This window comes from Leopardus geoffroyi, chromosome A3, assembly GCF_018350155.1.
Source record: "Leopardus geoffroyi isolate Oge1 chromosome A3, O.geoffroyi_Oge1_pat1.0, whole genome shotgun sequence".
NCBI lineage: Eukaryota > Metazoa > Chordata > Mammalia > Carnivora > Felidae > Leopardus > Leopardus geoffroyi.
The window spans coordinates 68,701,121-68,721,700 of record NC_059336.1 but is presented as its reverse complement, the minus strand read 5'-3'; positions in this window follow the sequence as shown (position 1 = coordinate 68,721,700).

Below are 20,580 nucleotides of genomic sequence, written 5' to 3'. Positions count from 1 at the left end.
TACACAATGCTTATCCTCCTTGAAAGAGAGAGAATTTGATTCACCTCTGTCTGACAGACTGATATGTCAAAGAAGACAGAAAATTTCCTTTGTCCACATTCTCAATCCATCTAGGCCATCTCTAAAAGTCCCTTCCTGCCCATGACACACTAGAGAAAGCAGGTTAAAAAAATTGAGACGGGTGTTATGGTGAAAAGGGCTTTTAATGATGTTTTGACATTTTCTGGGATTAATGTTTTGGTAGAACAAACTGAGAGAATACTCAGGAAAGGATACAGGAAGCTTTAGAGATTTGTATATGAACTGCCAGTAACGGTTTTCTATTAATAAAATTATGTATAATAGGAAATAATGCATTTAAAAATATAACACATTTTTACAGGATTGTAATCTCCAGTTTTTAAAGTCCTAAATTTAACATATAAACCTGGACCTAGGGAGTATCTGTTCCATTAAAAATGGTTGAAATAGACTAAATAAATGTACACTGATATTTAAAAAAATATATTAGAATTGGATTATCAAATGCAAACGTAGAGTTTCTTTCCCTGAGGTATTTAAAAAACAGAATGAGGACTCATCTTTCCAGAATTATTTGGATACCCTCTTGCTTAAAGGACAGCAGAACTGTTTGACCTCCAGCAATTTATCCTAATATTTGAAGTTTATGATTGCATATTACTGTATTGTTATCTCATTTAAAAGATGGCCTAAATGTCCCTTAAAAACACATGCCTTGTATATAAAGGTTTTTGTTTGAGGCCTTGGAGCAAAGGCTGAAATACAGAGTCTTCAGAAATATGAAAGAGGGCGGTGTTGCTGAAGCGTGAGGGCACAGTGGTATCATTAGGGAGAGCTAATGCCCTAGCAGTTTGCTCTCCTTATGCCCAATTTGATAAATGGTAATGAGCATCTGCTAATCTCCAGTGTAATGGGAACCATTTGTAGTGATTACAACCTGAAAGAACTTAGGGTGTGTGTGTTTGTGTGGGAGGGGGCTTTCTACCATGCATCATGCACATGCATACAGACATGCACAAATATATACCCTGAATCTCAAATAATACATTCATCTATTGCAAGGTCAAATTAATTACAGCTAAATTTACTAGAGAATTCTAATGATGCAGTGACTTCCTGTCTGAGAAGGCCTTATTATTTTTTTCCTCCTACATTAGCACTTTTCTAGCCAATTCTAGATGTAGCCCTTGGCAGGTGGTGCCCTTTGCAAGCTGACGTTGTCTGGCTCAGGACCGGACTGTCCAGGTGTTGTAGTTCCATGCTTGGCTGCTAGCAAGCAGTACTAGTGGGTGTAGCCTAAACTACATGCATTATTGACCAAAGTGGTTCCCTGGTATCCCAACCTTCCCTTCTCTTGTTACATTATCTGAAGGAAGACCATGACTTAATATCTCCAAATAGTTTCAGTAATGGTGGACGGCACTTTACATGGGCCAGCTGCCTTGAGAGAGAGGTGATTATTTTGGCTAGAATTAAGTAGCTACAGGTGTCAACACCTGCTGCATAGTTAAAGGCTGCCTACATGACTACTGTTTACTCTCATCTTGAAACAAGTCATTTGGTGCTGAGTCAATGGAAATGAGGTCTTTGTCCTTAATTTGCCTACCGTAATAGGCAAGCAAAATACAAGCCCAGCAGAATGAACACCCAACTACTTTGGCTTGTCCATTCCAAGAAGAAGTGTGCATAAAATTTTGAGGTTAAAATCTCCAAAAATTCATATTTTAAAAAACAAAATACAATTTAAAATTTCAAAGGTGAAACAATACTAGCATTTTAAAATTTGGTGTTCTGAAATAGAGCCATGGCCTTTCATTTTCCATTGCTTCTACAGCTGTTTTATTTTTACTTGGGATCAAATTGATATGAGAGCTTCAAACAGCAATTATTTTGCTATGGGATGCCTTGCACCTCACTGAGTATTTGTTGAATGAATGAAATCTATTTTTCACTCACCAGTTTACTGAACCTTATTGCAAAACCCACGTCTTTCTGGTTCTCATTTTCCAGAGCCCAGTTCATGTATCCCATCTTAGAATTCTTCCCCAGTAACATTGCTTGCTGTACATTCCCACAGCACCTTCCTGTTTCCTCAATTTCCTCTATTACTCCTCAACCTGAGGCTCACAGACTGTTAGCATCAATATCAGCAGGGATGATTAGAAATGCAAAGTCTTGGTACCATTCCTAACGTGTTGGATCAGAATCTCTATTTTTTAACTCCTCAGAATTTTATATTTGCATTAAATTTTGAGAAATTCTGATATAACACATCTTGGTTCCACAATGAAATTGAGTGTATGTATGTATGTATGTATGTATGTATGTATGGCTTCCCAAGGGAATAAAAACACCTTGAGATCAAGTTGTTTTTTTTTGAGAGAGAGAGAGAGTGCACATGCATGAGCATGAGTGGGGGAGGGGCAGGTTGGGGAGAGAGAGAGAGAGAGAGCAAGCAGGGGAGAGAATCCCAAGCAGGCTCCATGCTGCCAGTGTAGAGCCCCATGCAGGACTCTGTCCTAAAAATCATGAGATCATGACCTGAGCTGAAATCAAGAGTCAGACACCTAACCAACTGATCCACCCAGGTGCCCGAGGTCTTCTTTTATTTGGAGCTACTAGTCTACCTTCTCCTCACACCTCCACTCTTATAACACCTTCCTGCAGGGTCTTTCCTGCCCCACTCTATGGACCAGATCTTGCTCATATTCATCAAGTTTTCCTTTTCCACCTTTGTCCCTCACAGTTTAAAAGCACTGGTGTTTGTTTTGTTTCTGAAATCAAGTCTCCACTTCCTTCCACAGTTTCGTCACTGGTTATTTACATTTTACCCTGGGCCTGATTCTCTCCTGAAAACATGCCTAGTTCTCCACTTCTCCTGAAAAGCAGGCACTGCTTTATGCTTTGATTACAAACTGCCAGAGGGCAGGAGCCAGTCTCTTCACGATGTGAATATAGCACATAATCATGTACTCAAAGACCCTTGATCAATGATTTTTCGCCAGCTATGCCTTCAATTAGATGCAGCTGCTTTCGAAGCTGTGTTAACTCTTTTAGGCCTCTAGCATTTAGTAAATAATTGTTCCAATGCATGAAATTTGTCCTACCAACTTGAAAGAATGAATACCTCTCCCATGGAAATCTAATTTATCCAGGTAATGTGTAACTCACCCAACAGATTTAGCTCCTTGTGTTGCTGTTGAATTTAGACTCATTTTGGCAGAAGTAGAAATCCCCAGCTCTGTACAAACTGGTGTTTGAATCTCTTTGGTGGCATGCTTTTTCATTATTTTGGAAAAGACTTTCTTTGCAACCCTCCTGGCCCTCTCTTTACCTCATTTACAAATGGAAATTGTAAAATGACTAGGAATAGAAGAAGCAGTGTAAGCAGGAACATATTATACTTTTATTGATTTCTGTCTGCCTATTTCAGAGAACCTGCGGGCAATCCATACTGGATTAAGTGGCCTTGTGTAAATATTGAGAACATGGTCCTCTCTGTTTCAGTAAAAAAGACCTGATTGTGCCTCTAGTGTTCACTGTTGGTGGAACAGGGGTGGAGGAGAGACTTGATTAATATGTATACTTTACAGAAAGAGAGTGAGAGGGAGGGAGAGAACACACATGATAACGAGAAATACAAGCAGTTCCATGAGAAATGCACAGGCTTTTGTGATTACCTAGGTGTGAATCCTGGGTCTGTTACCTACTAGCTGTGGGAATGAGGCATTTTCAAAAATCCCCTGCATTAAAAAAAATGATACCTATGAGAACCTCAAATCTCTCATCCATGAAATGGAAACCATATTCCTAACTCTGTTCATAGCCACCGTACACTTGTGCAGGCTTCATATTGCATGAGATACCTGCTGAGGGGTGGGTGTGGACTAAAATCTATCCCTACCACTCAACAAGACATGCACCCAGGCAGAGGACTATCTCTGTCTGGAGGAACAGTTTTTTTTTTTTTTTCTAATGGTCACAAAGGTACTTTATTATAGGTTAGCTCATAAGATGACCCTGTTCCTACCATTTCTTAGGAGAGTTCAAAATGATGGTAGGTAGGGGTGCCTGGGTGGCTCAGTTGGTTAAGCATCTGATTCTTGATTTCGGCTAAGTTCATGATCTCACAGTTTGTAAGTCTGAGCCCCACATCGTGCTCTGTGCTGACAGTGTGGAGCCTGATTGGGATTCTCTCTCTCCTTCTCTCTCTCTGTCCCTCCCCCACTTGCAGGCTTGCAGGCGCTCTTTCTCTCTCTCTCTCAATAAGTAAATAAACATTATTTATTTATTTTTAAATGTTTTTATTTATTTTTGAGACAGAGAGAGACAGAGTATGAGCAGGGGAGGGGCAGCGACAGAGGGAGACACAGAATCTGAAGCAGGCTCCAGGCTCTGAGCTGTCAGCACAGAGCCCGACACGGGGCCCGAACTCACAGACTGTGAGATCATGACCTGAGCTAAAGTCAGATGCTTAACTAACTGAGCCACCCAGGCGCCCCAAATAAACATTTAAAAAAAAAACAGATGGTATGTAGAACTACGAAAGAGTTCTTGGCATTCATGAAATGTTTCGCCAATTTTCCAGTCCTTATTTTGCCTCTCTCAGAATACAGATTTCATTTTCCTTATCCGACTTTCTCCCTTAGGCTAGAAGCCAGGCTCCCCTACTCTTCCTGGACCCATGTCTTCCCAGCTGTACCCCTAGGGAGGTGATCTCTCCCCTCACTTGCAAGGTAAAAAAAAATTTCTGCAAAGACATCTGGTAGAACTGTCCAGAGTACAGGTCCATAATGGCAAAGCATTTTCCTCATCAGTCCTCATCATAACCAGGTGAGGAGCAGGGAGATATACAGAGCTCAAAGAGGGGCAATTGTCTTTTTTCCCCCAGAAGATAAGTAGTATGAGCTGGAGATAAAAGAAATATTTCTGCCACAATTCTTACAAATATTGAGCACTTCCTATATGCTTAGACTCCTGGTAATCCCAATGATATATACACAGCAGAGGTAAAATTTGTTTGAAAAGATGAAACACACAACGAATGGAAAACCATTACATCCAGATGACTCAGCAAATGCAGAATAAAAATTACAGGAGTAGTTAGCATTGTCTTTGATGGAGATCATTTCTTTCTGGGTCACATTTTCCTTATTTGAAACATGAGGGGTCTGCATCAAGCCATTGTTAGGTTTCTTTGGATTCTAATGTGTATGACTCATCCACCATTCATTCCAGTTATCCATCCATCCCTCCATCACTGGGTTAGATGCTTGAGACACTTGGATCCTAAGTCAGCAAGTGTTTTTGAGAGCCTACAAATACAAGGCATTATTTTAGCCATAGTAGTATATGTAAAAAAAGGAAAAAACAGTTCTTTTCCTCAAATTGTTTCCAGTCTAGTTGGAGTATGTTGTATATATACAGAAAGAATTGTGTAACAGACATAATTACATAATAGAGGACATTGCAATAGAGGCAAGAATAGTTCATGAACGGCTAGGATGTCTGGTGAGGATTTGGACTTCAGAGTGAACATGATGATGCATCAGAAATGGCTGGAGATGGCTCCATTGAAGAGAAGAGGTTTTACCTCCTCTGGAGACTGAGAGGGAACAGCACCAACTGGGCAGAGAGGACAAGTATACATCCTCTAAGCTGGAGAAAAGGCCTAAGTTCTCAGCCTCTCTAATACTAACTTTGGATTGTTTTGGTTTATAGTTTTTTTTCCCCTCTGTTTTACTGTTTTGTTGAATGTATATCGTGTAAAATGAAAAATGCTGACATATACTGTAAGTATATGTCAGAAACAGAAGTTACCTGAAAACATTTGAGGTAACTACTAATTGCGTTCATCTGCTAATTAGCACTTTCTTTGTCACTGATGATAACACCAGACTGGATTTCCCACAGGGAAATGGAAATAAAACAAAACAAAAAAATCAAGAAAGCAGAATACCAGTTGCTAGGGGGATATTAGAAACAAAGATACATGGAACATCTGGGTATCATGCTAACATTTGAAGAGGCTGGCCAATGAGCAATTCAGTACACCTATGTCCAAAATAGTAAGAGCCACTACCTTTAAAGCAGTGCTGATTCTAATTGACTACAGATCCATATGGATCTAATAGCTCGTTAGAGATAATTGGCATCTGAATGAAGGTGGTACAGTGAGTAGAGGAATGGGCTGTGTAAGGAATGTGATTACTTTGGAGGATCTAGTCATGAGCATGGAGGAAAGCCAAGTTTACTTTTTTTAAGCATTTATTTAAATTCTAGTTAGTTAACATATAGTGTAATATTGGTTTCAGGAGTAGATTTTAGTGATTCATCACTTTCATGTAACACCCAGTGCTCATCATAACAAGTGCTCCCCTTAATATCCATAAACCATTAGCCCATCCCTCCCCCAACTCACTCCCCTCCAGCAACCCTCAGTTTGTTCTATTTAAGAGTCTCTTGTGGTTTGCCTCCCTCTTTCTTTTTTCCTTTTCTCCTATGTTCATCTGGTAGGAGGAAAGCCAAGTTTTTAAACCAACACTCTAAACAGGACTGTGTTAAAATGGAAAACACCTGTTTAAAAGTTATCAGACACAGTAAGGTGTTCGTTACTCAAAGACCTACATGATTCGCTTTGGAACTGAATGTCACAAACTGACATAGTTCCATAAAATGCACTAAAATGATCACACCAAGGAGAGGTTGGTAAATTCAGATGGGGCTAAATTTGCTCTTTATCCTTCCAATGTCACCTAATCAACAAGAAGGGATCCTTCCAATGTCACATAATCAATAATCAACATGCAAACAAAATGTCTGGCTTTTTGCTTTTGTAGGAAGGGTGGTCATGTACAACAGATGTTTAGGGATCTTGCTTTGTTATTTATCACCATGTGTTTTTTTCTTGTTCCTTGTTTAGTATTTCAGTCATCTGATTTCTTTCATTGCATTTATTCTATTATTTTCTCTACAGCAAAAGGCACATAGTTTATTTTTTGTCATGATTATCAAGTAGACCATTAAGCAGTTGTATGCATTTGTGTTACAGAGACAGAAAAAAGTTGTTCCATGCCCTCATGGTCTCACATTCCAGTAGGTCAGAAAATCATTGTAGGCCTGTGCAGTCTTTCCTGTAAGAAGATATTACAGAGTAGTTATTGGAAAAGGAAGAGAGAGAAAGGGAAGAAGGAAGAAAGGAACCAATCAGCCAAACTGGATAAATCTTAGCATCAGGATTAAAGAATAAGAACTTAATAATGAGAATTAAGGACATGAGGGCAGAGCCCCCATAGAATCTACGAGGAACACACCAATTCAGAGTACACATATAGGTGATGATAGGGCATTATGCGCAACCTATAAATTGCAGATCTTGAGTGCCACTCTGAGGACCTAAATAAGTGTTAGCAGCAAACGCTGTTCCTTCATAACTAAAACGTCTCTGATTCTGGGACGCCTGCATAGCCTAGTAGGTTAAGCATCCAGCTTTGGCTCAGGTCAGGATCTTGTGGTTCATGAATACAAGCGCCACGTCAGGCTCTGTGCTGACAGCTTAGAGTCTGGAGCCTGGTTCAGATTCTTTATCTCCCACTCTTTGTGCCCCTCCCCTGCTCACGCTCTGTCTCTCTCACTCAGGAATAAATAAACATTAAAAATTTTAAAAAAGGGGCGCCTGGGTGGCTCAGTCAGTTAAGCGTCTGACTTCGGCTCAGGTAATGATCTCACGGTTCGTGGGTTTGAGCCCCGCATCAGGCTCTGTGCTGGCAGCTTAGAGTCCGGAGCCTGTTTCAGATTCTGTGTCTCCCTCTCTCTCTGCCCCTCCCCCGCTCATGCTCTGTCTCCCTCTGTCTCAAAAATAAAATAAAAACATTAAAAAATTTTTTTTAATTTTAAAAAGTAAAATATCTCTGCTTCTAAGTGTAGCTGGTGTCATACATCCAATCTAATCATTTATTTCAATAACTTGTCAGAGCAGCTTCCAAACCATAGGATTGCTTGAGATTCCTTTCTCAGACTCTAGAATTAGTCTGCTTTTATTCAAGAACTGGCTTAGTACCTGAAGCTTATTTTTGGCAAGGCTGTTCTTGACATTGCCAGATTGACATCCTGTAGTCTTAGCTCTGTCACGAGAAGCACACAGTATCATGTATGATCCCTGCGCTGGCCTTGCCATATATCACCACCTGCCCACATGGTGCCTTGAGAAATAGTCCTCCTCATCTCACCAAGGGAAGAATGCATGTAATGCTGAGCAGTTGAAAATATTTATTTTTATTGAATCATTATATAGTATTAAAAGGTAAACAAAACCAATAAATAAATATAGACTGGAAATTACATTTTTAAGCTTTACATCCAAGCTGATTTCTTTTTCTCTCTCCAGCCATATTCACCTACTTCCTTGTACAAACCTTTAACTTCAGCCAAATTGTCATAGCTGTTTTTATAGTTCCCTGTCTCATACTGTGTTCGTGCCTCATTATTCACCTGGTGTTATTTCCCCACTTCCTCTACCCCCAGTGTACATTCCGACAGCCCTTCTTGACCTGGCAAGTCTCACCTTTGCTAAAAGCCTGCACTTTACCCTTCTTTGTGGCCTAGAGAACATCTTGTATGCATAGTTTGTCAGTTTAGACATGCATTGCTGTCCTCTGTACTTGCCATTGTTATTTGAAACTATTGCTTCATTTTTTTTTTTTTTTGCTGTAACACACATTTTTGGATTTTATATTGCTTCCCTGATATGCTTAAAACATTTTTTGAAGGCATATATCTTATTGTAGATTTCTATATCCTCCAGGATGACCCCAAGCTTGGGTCATCGGTCAAAACATCAATAAATGATGTTTATGGTATGTTTGTTTTTTTATTATTTAAAATTTTATCTCATGGTATACTTGGCTAAAGAAGTTCTGGTAAGGTGAAACTTTGAAAATTATAGAATGATGATGACCAATAATTGCCATGGTTTCTACAATGTTGGAAGAAGATATATTATTTTCAGGATTCTAGGAAAGACCACTTTTTTCTAAGTAATTCCTGCACATCACATGCATTACATATTTTCTAAATCATATTTACATGTTATATGTACTATGCAATTTCAATTCCAGACAGGTAGAGTCAATGTTTTTTCTCCTATTGAATTCGACTATAAAACCTGAGTAGAATTCATGGCTCAGCTATTTGAAAACTCTGAATAGTAAAGAGCAAGAGGTGAATCAGAGAAGGATAGCATAATTTGATGCACCCTTGAACCAGGAGTGAGTTTACCATTTTTTTCCTTGCAGATTGCCCCCAATCTGAAATCAATGCATTTTGAAAGGTGGAAGTGAGCATCATAGTACAGATATGAGAGATGCAGGAAAAGCTTGGATGCAGGAGCGTGAAAGGGAATCCTAACACTCAGAGTGGAGGAAATCCCTTGACTTTCTCCCCTTCTGTTCACTCACATTCCAGTCACCAGAAAATTCCATGGTGCAGATATCAGTGGCAGTGACAGTAGTCAGCAATGGAAGGCTACAAGAACCAGAGCTCTAACAGTAGGAAACATTATTTACTTTTAGTGGAGCTGTGGCACCTAGAGGTTGGGGTCAAACCAACCTCTCTCTTGGACTCTCTTGGACTGCCTACTAATTTGCCCCGGATGTTGTATAATCCTAAAAGAAGGTGGTTTCTTTTATGCTATTTTGAAAATTGAACAGCAAGCTATAGGATAAATCATCATTTGCTGGGAGATAAAGTTTAGGAGTAAAATCACAGTATTATTTAATGGTTTGTCCATAAAAAGCACTATAAGCATAATGGCTCTTGTGCACATGAAATCTCTAATATTCATGTAAATTATCTAAAATAGAGTTTTAAAAACTCCATCAGCATTTTGAATATTATCAAACATTTTCCCCAGCGCAGTATAATTTTTTTAAAAAATGTGTGGCATCTAAGTCCACAAAATAGAAATCATTATACTTTCTTTTGCCAGAAAAAATAATTAAGATTTATATTCTTGATTGAATAACGCAACTATATATGAACGCTTCTCTGATTACAAGTGAATACTATAGTTAATGGACCCTCTGCATTTGAGTGTGCATATAGGAGTATGTGAGTGGATTTGAGTGTGTATGTAAATAAATATAGGTACACATATGGCTGTAGATCAAATAAATAATATTTTCAGCAGAGGCAAAACAATTAGGTGACTCACAAATGCTGGTCCTGTTTACACTCGTGTCTTGAAGGATTAGGATTTGTTAGCTCATAAAAACCTCTGAGTTTATTACAAGTATCAATTAAATGCTGCCTAGGGCTGAATCCATGATGTGAAATATAATGCAATGTGAAATTGAATCATACCTATGAAATGTGAAAAATAAAATTTGTTTGATTACTAATACACTTATAAAAGTAGGCATGCTGAATTATAATAAGGTTTGAGTTTGGTAAAAATAGGAACAGACCAAATTTAACAGGCATTAATTGTATGTGAGTGTGTACAGATATATATTATATATGCATATAACATGTTCATTTATAATAGCATATCTAAGTAATGTATTCTGTAATAAATGTAAAATAAAATTGTCTGACAATCACCTCTATTTTTGAGGAATTCAAGTACTTCACAAGGGTAGAATTGAGAAGATAGACTTTGATATGGACATATCTGCAATACATGCTCATAACTTGCTTGATTTTATTTCACAAGCTTTTTTCACAAAGAATATTACAAAGCTCTGATACACCTTCAAAAATGTATGAAATCCATCACAGAAATTCTTCAATTTATAGTACTATAATGTGGGAAAAAATGGTTGTGACAGCTTTGGTTCACTCTTGATATATATAAATCTCCCAGACAAATATTGAAGTGTCGTAGCTGAAAATCTAAAAGTGGTGACATCCTTAAATAATAAATTTATTTACTGAGTCTTGAATAGTCCCTGGTAGAAATAATTTGGTAACTGGGCACTCATCAAGCCTTCAATATATGTAACTATTTTTTTTTTCTTTTGGTCAGTAACAGAACCCCTAAGAATTAATCATAGGCACTAAGTAGAGTTGTAATGTGCATTTGCAAGCAGAAGTTGAGAATGAAGTTGAACCAAGCAAGAGATTTTACAGACCTAAATAGAAGTCCTTTTGTTATACCCTTGAAAAACCGATTTCTTTGACATTCTGAAATGAGTGACAATTTTAAATAGTATCCTGAGATGATCCAGGTGTACATCTCCTGGGGAACAGTTTGATCAAGTGGCTCCATCCGTACACGAGACCACTTCTCAGGAAGATCATCTCCCACACTTGTGGGAGATGCAGGAGAAGCTTGGATGGAGGACACAAATCTGTGTCTGGAAAAAGCAGCCAAACTAGATGGTAGATGTAAAGAACAAAAGGGAGACTTCCCTGCAAACAAAAACATTTCTCTAGACCTATCAAAGTTTTTAGAATTATATATCAAAAGTAGAATATTTCAAGTATCCCCAAGTCCCACCATAATATACATAAAAATAGCCTAAGAAATGTTCGTACCACAAACCACCATCAGTGGAAATTTTAGAGGAATTTCTGCATCACTAGGGGTACTCTTGCCATTTTTTGGACAGCCTTATTGTGATATACCTTAAATACGATAAACTTCATGTTTTAAACTATGAGATTTGATATGTTTTGAAAAACCATAGCTACAATCAAAATAGCAGATCCCTTGCTTCCCAAAGTTTCTAATGCCTCTGCAATACCTCTGTCCTATTTGTCCTTATCACCTCTTTCCCAGACAACAATTCTGCTTTCTGTTACTACAGATCAGTTTGCATTGTGTAAAGTTTTATATGATTAGAGTAATAAATTAGGTGATCTTTTGTGTCTGGCTTCTTATGCTCATATAATTATTTTGACAGATTCATCTGTGTTTGTCTATCAGTATTTTGTGCCTTTTTATTGCTTGACATTATTCCACTGTATAGATATACCAGTTTGGCCATACACAAGTTATTGGTCATTTGGTTTGTTTCCAGGTTTGGCTATTACAAATAATCAGAAATTAACATTGTTTTCAAGGCTTTATGTGGTTATATGATTTCTTTCAGGTAAATAGAAGGAGTAGAGGGGCACCTGGGTGGCTCAGTAGATTAAGCATCTAACTTCAGTTTAAGTCATAATCTCATGGTTTATGAGTTTGAGGCCCACATCGGGCTCTGCGCTAACAGCTCAGAAACTTGAGCCTGCTTTGGATTCTTTGTGTCTCTCTCTCTATCTGCCCCTCTCTCGCTCACTCTCTCTCTCTCAAAAATAAATAAATGTTTAAAAAAATAGAAAAGTATATTCATTAAAAATAGCAAGGATTAGAATAGCTTTTTAATACATTAAGTGCACACTTTACTTTTTAAGAAACTGCCAAACTGTTTTCCAAAATAGTTGTACCATTTCGGTTTTTCCATACTCTCACCAACACTTGGTATGATCAGTCTATTTAGCTTTTAACCATTCAGCAGGCATGTAATGGTATAGCATTGTGGCTTTAATTTATATTTCTCTATGACATACGATGTTGAGAATCTTTTTCTGTGCTTGCTAGCCATCTGTGCATCTTCTTTGGTGAGCAATCTGTTCAAATAGTTTGCCCATTTTTTAATTGGGTTGTTTGTTTTTTTATTATTGGTTTTGGTATTTTTTTTATATTCTGCATTCAAGTCCTTTATCAGCTATGTTTTTCAAATGTTATTTAATCCGTGCATGTGAAATCTATTTGGCTGATGGTCCCTAATACAATCTGAGCAGCTGAAAAAATTTTACTAAAGGTTGATCTCTCTTGCAAGTACTAAAGGATAAAAAGAATTTTAAACCTATTAGTATCGAGTGAATTAGTCTTATTTCTAAGTCTTACATTAAAGCATTTTTCTGTAGTGTAGTGTTGAAGGGCAGTTTCTGCAGCTACTCTGCTTGAACTCAGATTCACTCAACTACATCTTAGCTGTGTGATCTTGGGTAAGTTTTTTAACGTCTCTATGCCTGCTTTTGTGAAATGTGGTGTTTTTAGTAGCTGCCTCACAGTGTTGTTGTAGGGGTTCAGTGTATTTATGCGCTTACAGCATGCAGTGACTGCTGTTCAACATATACTCACTATTGCTTAATAAATCCATTATTATTTTTTTTTCAACGTTTATTTATTTTGGGGACAGAGAGAGACAGACCATGAACGGGGGAGGGGCAGCGAGAGAGGGAGACACAGAATCGGAAACAGGCTCCAGGCTCTGAGCCATCAGCCCAGAGCCTGACGCGGGGCTCGAACTCACGGACCGTGAGATCGTGACCTGGCTGAAGTCGGACGCTTAACCGACTGCGCCACCCAGGCGCCCCTAAATCCATTATTATTATTCACCGACTCATGCTCCCTAAATCCTATGTAAGACCTCATTTAGCTTTGCCACCCTCCCAGACTGATTTCTTTCCCTAAGAAGAGTGTACTTCAGAGACTACAGGCTGTCAGGAGAAGTAAATATATGTTCTTAAGATTGGAGTTTCAAAGAAATTGTATGAATTAAGAAGAAAGCTCTGGCCAGATAGTGTCAAGAGAACCTGCTGATCAGGATCAGGGTATTTGGGCGTGGGGCAAGGAAGAGTAGCACATTTTTATATTTTGCCTTCTATCAAGGCAGTTTATTTAAATTCATCAATTTGCTTCCCCAGCTGGATCCTGACACTAAATTTAGTTTAACTTGAGGATCCCTGAAATGATACTATATCATTCAGAGTTGGGAAAAAGTACATAAGTAGAGGCCTTAAACTTTTGTGGTAATACAATTAAAATGGAAACTCTCCCAAAACATCTGCTGATTGGTCCTTTTTCTCAAAAGAAAATTCCAAACTGGCAAGTGGGTAATTTGTGGAAGGAATACATTCAGGAACTTCACTTCCGGGGAAAAGAGTGATTCACTTTGGTTTGAGCCCAAATACAAATAATTTTGAAATACTTTCCCTTAACCTAAACAAACAAAAACAAAACAAACAAAAACAAAAACCAAAAGCAAAAAATAAAAATAAAAAACAGAGAGAGAGAGTGTGTGACAGTGTGAGAATGGGATAAGGGATTTGAGGTGAGCTAGGCTGGGAGCCATATGGAAGGATATGAGAAGACATGAGTCTGACATTTGGGGAAACAGCAGGAAACATTTTTTAATAGTCAAGTGAGCTTTGTATCAGCATCAGGAAATACTTAAAAATACATCTTTTCTATAGACTATGAGTTGTGTGAGGGCTGAATACCATGGTCATTTTATTCACCATTTCATTTCCAGTGCCTAGCACAGTGTTTATTATGTAACAAACACTCAGTAAAGATACAAAATATGTATTTTCAAATGCTCAACCTTATCCCTTTCTCTACACAGTGCAAAATTCAGCTAAGTTTTCCTTCTCTTCCTAAATCTTGACAGATAACGTATGATTTGGGAATAGTTTCATTTGCCCCGAAACACTACAACATCATTTCCTCTCTTGGACTAATGTTGTCATGGCTAAAGCTTCTACAGTGCTTTAAGGATCCACTTGCGTGTATATCTATATGTATAGATATATACCACAAGGGCTCTTAACCAATTATTTAGAGGATACCTAATGAGCTTACTCTAGACCAGGATGAGAATATTTAAACTTTGAAAATATTCAAACCTTTCTTTCCCCCTTTGATTTTACTTCTTTTATTTTGTAACACCAGTTACCTAGAGCAATAGAATTTGACATTTAGACATGATGCCTATTTGGGAAGAGCTGAGGTTGGTAGTGAGCTCATCCTATCCAGGCCGGAACAGGTGTTCTGGACCCACACCTTCTGGATTACTGTACCTATTTTTATGACCACAGACTCAGGTGGTCTCAGCTTATATATGTGAGCACTGTTGATGATCTAAAAGCTTTGAAATACCTCATGGATTATTGTTAAAGTCAGAACTATAGTAACAGAGGGAAGAAAGGACGAGAACTAACATATGTCTAGTACTTGCTATTGCAAAGCACCGTGTTAGGTACTGTAAACAGATTTTAAAAAGATTGACCCACCCAACAGCTCCCTGACTTCTTTTTTCTTTTTTTTTTTTTAATAACTACCATTTCATGTATAAATAAATTGAGGCTTAGAGAAGCCTAGGAGCACATGGCAAATCAACTGGTAGATCCAGAATTCATATCCAGGTCTTTGCAATTCTTTTGACTCCATGACACTGTCATTATTTTTTAGATGACATCTAATAAATGCCAGGAGAGAGTACAAGGCACCCATAACTGTCAGTTATAGATATGTCTCTTAACTCTTATTTTTAAATCGATTAGCTTTTTAAAAATAATTCAAGTGTCATTTTTAAGGTGCGGTAGAGAACACAGTTTGAAAAATTGTGCCATGTTTTATCAACATAAGTGTTCATTACATAACTTATAATTTTTTAAACTTGGAATTTATTACAATAATTTTGTTTAAAATTTGATATATTTATACTAAATTCTGCACGATGCTATAATTGAGGAGCTCTGGGGCACATTTTGACATATATTATCTGCATACAAGTGCTCTGGATATAGATGGGTAGGTAGACAGTCGTGCATATTAAATTTAAATGATGTGTTAATCCCTTGATGTATACATTTAATGTAACTTTATATGTCATCTGCATCTGCAAAGTCTCCCTGATTCCATTTGCGCATTTAAAGTTGATAGATGGTAGGTTTAAAAGAAAAAAAGCCAGAAGTAATATTTCAAAGCAAATTTACCAATAGAACAATTACATGATTGTGGGGAAAAAATAATTGCATTTTGTATAGTGTAGCAAACAAAAGTGCAATCGTCATAAACATAAAAGTGAGCTGTCTTCTGATCTTCATCTCAGTTGTGAGAAGAAAATTTAATTTTCTTCAGAATGTTGTTTGGATAATTTTTCTCATAGTTATGAACTAACATTTTAAAGTATAAAACTATATGGGACTGGTATGGACTACATTGTGTCCCCTCACACCCCATCCCAACCATACATTGAAATCCTAATCCCAGGGGCGCCTGGGTGGCTCAGTCGGTTGGGCGTCCGACTTCAGCTCAGGTCATGATCTCGCGGTCCGTGAGTTCGAGCCCCGCGTCGGGCTCTGGGCTGATGGCTCAGAGCCTGGAGCCTGTTTCGGATTCTGTGTCTCCCTCTCTCTCTGACCCTCCCCCATTCATGCTCTGTCTCTCTCTGTCTCAAAAATAAATAAACGTTAAAAAAAATTTAAAAAACAAAAGAAATCCTAATCCCAAAGAACTTGGAGACAAGGCCTAAAAGGAACTAATTAAGGTTAAATGATATAAAGGTGGGGGCACTGATCCAATAGAATTACTATTCTGATAAGAAACAACAAAAGAGCTCTCCAGAAAGGGAACAAGTTCTCACCAGAATCTGACTATGCCGGTATCCTGGTCTCAAGACTTCCAACTTTCAGAACTAAGAAGAAATATATTTCTGTTGTTTAAGGAACCAGTCTATGGTATTTTGTTCTGACAGCCTGAGCAGAATGAAACAAGGACTGTAAAAACATATCCTCTACCTCCAATAATTCTTTATACAAACTGCAGCCCAGTTTGGTTTCAGCTGGAGAAGAAATTAGAGACAATAGAGAGATGAATAAATTGATATATAAGTAGATCGATGGAAGAGTCAGTAGATGTATATTTCATTAAAAGCTCAGAGAAGAGCTTTAGTGACTTCAAAAATTTTTGAACGTCGTGCTATCAAATGTGGATCTATCCCAAGTTATTGACCGAGATACAAGCTCAGAAGTTACGCTTAAGCATTTGATGGAAGGTGTACCAATAGTTCACATTCTCCAGAGAGGCCCTAATGACCAATGGAAATACTATTTTCAAGAATGTAATGACCTGCCCGATTGGCAGAGGCCTTGAAATACAACCTCAGACCTTTTAAAAGGGTTATTAACTGCCAGTAGGGTCTAACCTGAAAGTCATTATTGTTTTTAGAATCTGTAGACATATGGAAAAGTAAAGTAAAAAAGTAATTACCTGCTTTTGTGCTACAGAGTGAAAGGGTAAAAAGCCACACAAAATAACAGATGTGGCTGTGCAGGACTGACAGTGATGCAGAACGTAGGTCAAATAAGTAGCAGATAAGAGTTTCTTTAATGAACTTTTCAGCTAGCTATAAAAAATATTAATGTTATATCAACATTATGCTGGGTTCTAATGATGAAATTATGTATATTGGGAAAGGAGGGAAATTAGTAAACACTAGTCTTGTGTCTCAACTTATTTACCATAAGTCTATATTGAATGATTCACTGGAAAGATTCTTGAATGTTGTAGAAGAGGCTAGCATCCCCAAGGATGGGAGAAGTTTTTACAACTTTAAGTTTGTTGATATATTCATGTAATTATCAAATATTGGTGACTGCATTTTGTGTGTAATATATGACAGTATAAGAGTATTCTTTTCTATTTAGGCAGTCAGTTCTGAGAACAACCTATAAACAGCTTCCCCCAAAGTCTCCCCTTTATTATCATCCATCATGCTTAGCTATTTTAATTTGACACTGGCTGCATCTTGCTGCATCTTGCAATTCCACATTGACATTGCTAATTTCTAGAATGTAACCACAATGTTTGACATGATGCAGTCAGGCAGTAATCAAAAGCATATTTTCTGAGCTTTCTCATAAAACCTCAGTGAATATGAGGGTCTCCTTTTTAACTTACACGTGGTTGTTTTTTAAATATATTTTTAATCTATTATTGAGGTATAGTTGACATACAATGGTATATTACTTTCAAGTGTACAGCATAGTGATTCAACAATTCTATAGTGACATTGGAGTCACAATCTGTTACCATACAATGTTATTAAAATATTGATGATTGTATTCCCTCTGCTGTTTTCATCTCTGTGATTTATTTACTTTATAATTAGAACATTGTGCTTCTTAATCCCCTTCACCTGTTTTGCAACCAACCCCCAGAACTACCAGTTTATTCTGCCCATTTACGAGTCTGTTTTTATTTCTTTGTTCACTTTCATTTTTAGATTTCAAATGTAAGTGAAATTGTATGGTATTTGTCTTTCTCAGTCTTATTTTCCTTAGCATAGTACCTTTTATGTCCATTCATATTGTCACAAATGGCAACACTATTTTTTTATGTCTGAGTAGCATTCCATTGTGTGTGTGTGTGTATGTGTGTGTATGTGTGTAAATACACACACACAACAAACTTTTTTACCCATTCATCTATCAGTGGATACTTGGATTGCTTCCATATCTTGGCTACAATGCTACAATAAACATAGGGATATATATATCTTTTTGAATTAGTGTTTTCATTTTCTTTGGGTAAATGCTCAGCAGTGTGATTGCTGGATCATATGATTTTTCTATTTTTAATTTTCTGAGCAATCTCCATACTGTCTCTACAGTGGTTGTACCAGTTTACATTCCCACCAAGTGCATGAGGGTTCACCTTTCTCCATGTCCTTGGCAATGCTGTTATTTCTTGTCTTTTTGATATTATCCATTCTAACTGTTGTGATGTGATATCTCATTGTGGTTTTGATTTGCATTTTCTTGATGATTAGTGATGTTGAAGATTTTTTCATGTATCTATTGGCCACCTGTATGTCTTCTTTGGAAAAATGTCTATTCAGATCCTCTGCTCATTGTTTAATTGGACTATTTATTTGGTATTAGATTGTATAGGTTCTTTATATAATTTGGATATAAACTCCTTATTGGATATTATCATTTGCAAATAGTCCCTTCCATTCAGTGAATTGCCTTGACATGTTATTTTGGTAAAGTTCAAACAGTTTACTTTTACTTTTGTTTACCTTGCCTGAGGAACCATATCCATAAATACGTTAAGGCTGATGTCTCTAGAGATTACAACCTATGCCTTTTTTAAAATTTTAAACCATTTTATGGTTTCTGATCTCACATTTAGGTCTTTAATTCATTTTTATAATGTTTGTTTATTTTGAGAGAGAGAACACAAGAGGGAAAGGGGCAGAGAGAGAGGGAGAGAATCCCAAGCAGTTTCTACCCTGTCAGCATGGAGCCCAGTATGTGGCTTAATCCCACTAACTGTGAGATCATGACCTAAGCCGAAATCAAGAGTTAGACGCTCAACTGACTGAGCCACCAGGTACTCCTCTAATTCATTTTGAGTTTATTTTCATGTATGATATAAAGAAGTATCCTAGTTTCATTCTTTTGCATGTTGGTGTCCAGTTTTCCCAGCACCATGCATTTAAGGGACTGTTCACCATAGTATATTCTTGTCTGCTTTGTCATAGATTAATTGTCCGTATAATCGTGGATTTATTTCTGGGCTCTCTATCCTGTTCCGTTATCTATGTGTTTATTTTTGTGCCTCTACCATGTTGTTTTCATTATCACAGACTTGTAGTTTATCTTGAAATTTGGGATTGTAATACCACTGGCTTTGTTCTTCTTTCTCAAGATTGCTTTGGCTATTCTAGGTCTTTTGTGGTTCCACACAAATTTTAGGATTATTTATTCTAGTTTTGTAAAAAAAAAAAAATGCTATTGGTATTTTATTGGGATTGTACTGAACTTGTAGATTGCTTTGGGTAGTATGGACATTATAAGAATATTAGGTCTGAAGGGTGCCTGGGTGGCTCAGTTGGTTAAGTGTCCGACTTCGGCTCAGGTCATGATCTCATGGTTCATGAGTTCAAGCCCTGTGTCGGGCTCTGTGCTGATAGCTTAGAGCCTGGAGCCTGCTTCAGATTCTGTGTCTCCCTCTCTCTCTGTTCCTCCCCCACTCACATTCTTCCTCTCTCTCTCTCTCAAAAATAAAGATTAAAAAAATTAAAAGGAATATTAAGTCTTCCAGACCATGAGCATGGTATATCTTTTTGTGTCATTTTCAATTCCTTTCATCAGGAAGGAATCATCTTATAGTTTTCAAAGTACACATCTTTCACCTCCTTGGTGAAATTCATTCCTAGGTATTTTATTCTTTTTGATGCATTTGTAAATGAGACGGTTGTCTTAATTTATATTTGTTACTTCATTATTAGTGTATATAAATGTGACTGATTTTTGTATTTAAATTTTGTATTCTGTAGCTTTACTGAATTCACTTATTCTAATAGTTTTTTGTGAAGCCTTTAGGTTTTAGTCCATCAAAGGTGAAAAAAGTGAAATCTCTTTCATTAACATGAGAGAGTATCTTAAAAAAACACTCAAGTTAGAAAAATATGACAACACTTTCATTCATCAGCAAATAGTTATTAAGAACCTATGAGTTGCCAGCAACTGGACTTTCCATACTCAGTTCAAGAACTGAGTAAAAATTGTACACCTGATCCACTACAGACACTGTAAGTATTATCTAAAATAAGCCTCAATATTTTACTATCGCTCCTTCTCTCATTCTCTTTGTCTCTCAATAGAAAAGGCAGAATGATAAAGTAATCAGAAGAAAGAGATCATTAGGTAATTTCTGGTTTATAGTAGAAAGAACAATGGCTTAGGGACCATATTTCTGTCACTTACCAGGTACAGGAT